The 4,489-nt window shown below is 46.0% G+C and overlaps 1 pseudogene; it reads right to left on the reverse strand.

Moving 5' to 3' along the window:
• Positions 1 to 212: 212 nt before the first annotated feature.
• LOC103385552 (solute carrier family 12 member 5-like) overlaps positions 213 to 4,489 on the reverse strand; it is a 19,242-nt pseudogene continuing 14,965 nt past the window's right edge.

The following is a 4,489-nucleotide window of genomic DNA, read 5'->3' on the forward strand; positions in this document are numbered from 1 at the left end:
GGGGGGTGAGGGAGGAGGAAGGAGGTGGTGACAGAAGCAGGAGGGGAGGAAGTGTGCATGATGGGAGTTAACTCACATGTGACAGGATGGAACTGTTCTGTTGATGAAGAGAAAAATATCACAACCTCGAAACAAAAAGATCAGGATTTTTATTGCTGCTGTTACTGTTACTACTGTTACTGTTACTGTTACTGCTGCTGCTGCTGTTACTGTTACTGCTGCTGTTACTGCTGCTGCTAAAAACAAACCGTATCCTCTCCTTTTGTGATGATTTAGACGTTGCCAAATTGGAGCCGTTTGTCGTAGGTCAGTATAATGTCCCATCTTCCTGTTGTGTGTCGGGGTCACTCACAGCTTCATGGTGGGGGGGTCTGTGCCTGACTCTGGGTTCACTGCTAAGACGTTCCTTCCTTCGTCTGAGACTTCACGCTCAGGCCTGGGGGCTCCCCCCTCTGCAGACACAGCAGGGGGCGTCAGCCCTGTAGGGCTGGTTGGTGTTGAGGAGTTTGTTCTGTGGATGAGCTGCACCTGTTGAAATGTAAAAACAACCAAAGAGGCAGATTAGGAATATATACCAGTCAACAAATATAGGAAGCAGCGAAGAAGGCGGCGGCCGGACGGCCTTGGTCCCCAGAAGAGGTTTGTGTGTTCAACTCTCTCTTAATATTTTGTTTTAACTTCTAAAAAATACATGAGCTTTTGAATGTCCACACAGCTGCAGCGTCACCTCCTCCTCTGGTTTTCCTGCCACTGTGATCTCCTCCTGTGCGTGTAACACAGATTGTTTCTTTCGTCGGATGGACCCACGGGAGGCATCGGTGATGCTCTGGATCTGGAGAATTATAAATATAACAAATGATTCAGAAAAGAGAGGTAAAAAAATCCCCTTTGTTTTCTTTCCCTGCAGGTTGGCCATTAATCTTCCTGCAATGATGGTGAAAAAGTCCAGAGCCACTCATCCAATCATAAATCAGTTTCCCACAGTGAGTGTTGGCAGCAGATGACGACGATGGAAAGTCTGGTTTCTAATGACCGGGCCTCTTGTCAGTGCCTGTCTGTTTTACCTCTCTCCCCATCTCATTCTTAGTGAGATGCATCTGCTCCAGGATCTGTGATCGCTGCTCCAGGATCTGTGTCTTCTCATAGGTGTAGGCTGAGATATCGCTGTCCAGCTGGAAATAAAAAACGTCAAAAAATGTCACTTAAACACACACTGATTAACAATAACAAATGAATGTTGAAAAAAAGACCACAGTCAGACCAACCCCTCACCATCTCCACCACCTCCACCTCTGCCTTGATGCGCAGATGATACAGGAAGGTGAGGAGGTCCTTCTTCATCTGGATACTGTTGTCGTTCATCTGAGCCACGGTGAAAATACGCATCTTACACTTTCTCCACACCTTTGAGACCAAAACAATAAGAAAACACAAAATAAAAAAAATCCCACTAAAGAATCATCTGTTCCCCAGGTGATCATGGAGAAACGACAGAGTCCAACCTTGTGCTGCTGCAACAAGAAGGGCAGCAGCATCAGCATGCCTCCATCATGAACGATCCACCACACGTCTATGTAGCCGTCAGTGAAGCGTTCACAGTTGGAGGGGAAACTGCAGACGTTCTTTGGGACCAACAAGGCCAGACCGGCCACCGTCGTCTCTCTGACCGTCTCTGCACCGTGACGACAACATTTATTTATTATTCAATGTGACCTGAAAGTAGCTCTAAGGTTTTTGAAAACATCTCTGTGGATTTTTTACACCGTATGCCTGTCTTTGAATAGATTGGTGTGTAAACATCTAGGATTACATCGATGACGAGATCAGTGTCAAGGCTGGAGCGTTATCTGGTGCCGTGAAAATAACTTCTATATGTTCTTGTTTTTCCGCTTTGACGATATTCACTTTGACGTCATTATGCTGTTCACTTGGTTTGGTATTTAGCAGTGTTAAATAGAATCAGTAGGTGGCAGTGTTGTATTCAAACTGTTTAGAGATGCCGGTATATCCATAGAAGAAGCACGGCTAACGGTGTTAGCGGAGTTAGCATGGTTTGTTGTCGATAAAGGCACACTAAAAAAAACATAAACCGCTACTTACCGGCATAAAGTACGGGCCTACGCACGACTAACATACCGTTTGAACGCAAAACACCAGGTACAAACATATAAATATAATCGTGTGTGTAAATCATTAAACATGGCTTACAAATATGTACTACGTACACTGCCCCCTACAGGTCAGAGAGAAAAGCAGCAGGCACAATGGTGACAATGTCTATCCTTACATTGAAAGGGTTTAAAGGTTTAAAATTGTTTAGCTAATTTTAATAGTTTGTAAACAATAATAGGTAAACAGTATTATTTTTTTTATTTACCAATAAAGTTTTTGAATTGTTGGCGATACTCTGGCTGTTTCCAGTTACAGGGCCAGCTGACCATCACAGTGTTGTGTTTCAGACCCCCCAGTCCTCCAATCTGGATCAAGTGGGACGTTCCATCTCGTATGTTGGAGGAGATGACCACCTGTGAGAAGCCTTTCACCTTCTCCACCGCCATCAGTTTACGCAGAGACTGCATCAGTGTAAGAACACGGAGCGAGTCGTGAGATCAGTGACCACGACCGTGGTTCTGTCAACAGACGACCGTTGAACCGACCTGGTCTGCCCGCTGAGCCTCCGTATGGCTGCTGAGAAAGGTTCCCTGGACCGCGGTGCCAATGATGGTCAAGCCTTTCCCTGCTTTCAGCTGATTGGTCAGAGACAGCAGACGAGGTTCCTCCACATTCTGTTGGGCATCAACAGACAACAGAACCAGGACCTGAGGCCTCATGAAAAACAGAGCACACAGAACCACCGGGTCGAAGCCCAAATACCAGATTATTAAAGCAGTTATGTTACAAACATGGATTTATGGAGCTAATGTGTCTTTTCCACTCATTAATAAACATTTGTTGAAGTTTAAGTGCATAGATCTGTTGTTTTGATCATAAAATAAAGCATTTAAAGTTGTCATTTTGGTACGGGCCATTTACTATACTTAATCTTTTTACAGAAATGAATACAAAACACATTTGAAATGGAAAAACATACAGACTACAAATACGCCCCCCTCTGGGTTTGTTTCCATTTAAAAACACGTGGAGGACAACGTAACGTTCTTTGACTCTCGTTAATCACAATTTATCCTCAACTCCAGATCATCAGGTTGGAGTTTAGGTACGAACCGTTCAGTATGGGGTACAGACTAATGAAGGGGCCTCCACCGTCTGCTGAGGGACTGTAGTGGAGCTGCCTCATTATCACGGAACACTTACTGAACTTAATGCAAAGACAACAATAATATAATATAATATAATATAATGATTATGAGGTCAGTGCTGAGGGTCAGGGGTCAGGGGTCAGGCGGTGGTACCTCCAGTTCTTGGTGTGTGGTGGTCCCTCCTCCAGCCTCATCAGAGCAAAGAGAGCAGCACTCAGTGACAGCCCACGTGTCCCGTCCCCCCACTCTTTCTCAGCCCTTTTCCACAACACAGAAAAGTTCATGTTTTACACGTGACACAGTGAACAGGAAGTGTTTCAGTTTGGTCACGCACACACACGTACGTTCCGTCCACTCACCCACAGAACTCAATGTACTTGTAGAAGCAGGAGGCGATGCCCACGGCTACTATGGCGTAGCACCAGGAGCAGATGAACATGAGCGACAGGCACAGGGTCATCCCCAGAAAAGACAGAGCCCTGTGGGAGACAGGAGGTCACATGACCAACCTACACCCTGCTGTCAGACCGTGATGATGTAATGAATGACAAATCAGAGTTTATAGACGGACGTTCATGCACCAAACACAGAGGGAACTTCAGTCCCGACCCCGTGGTACCAGTACCGTTCAGCACCGACACTCCAACCTACCAGTGGTAGAATCGAAAGCGAGGTCTCCAGTTTGGCGTCCTGAGAAGAGTCTGCAGGACACAGGCCAGGTTCACAAACATGTAGCACATGAGGAAGAACCTGGAGAAGGAGGGAGGGAGGGAGGGAGGGAGGGGGAGAGACAGAGATGTTGGCTGAGCTGCAGTAACAGAACTTCTGGTCCAGGTCACTCTGTTCTACTCACATGGACAGAATCGGTGCCACTGAATCCAGGGAGGCGATGATGATGCCGATCTCACAGATGCTGGTCGCCGGAGCGGTTGGAGCCGGCCATGATACCTGGGAGTGGAGGGAGAACAGAGTCAGTCTACACCTGTACGTCTGGTTATTATATAGGACTAGAACAGCGCCCCCTACTGTACACAACAGCCATATCCATATCAGAACACGACATTAAGAGACATAATCTGTGTTGACTTGCGCCCCCCAGTGGTCCTACATTTGTGTGCTACAACTGGTGGAACATAAATGTCATAGTGATTCAGTCCAACCATCAAACACCCAGAATATATCACAATATAAAATACATAAATACATAAATACATATATATATATATGTG

This window comes from Cynoglossus semilaevis, chromosome 10 (assembly GCF_000523025.1).
Source record: "Cynoglossus semilaevis isolate Cse_v1.0 chromosome 10, Cse_v1.0, whole genome shotgun sequence".
Lineage (NCBI taxonomy): Eukaryota > Metazoa > Chordata > Actinopteri > Pleuronectiformes > Cynoglossidae > Cynoglossus > Cynoglossus semilaevis.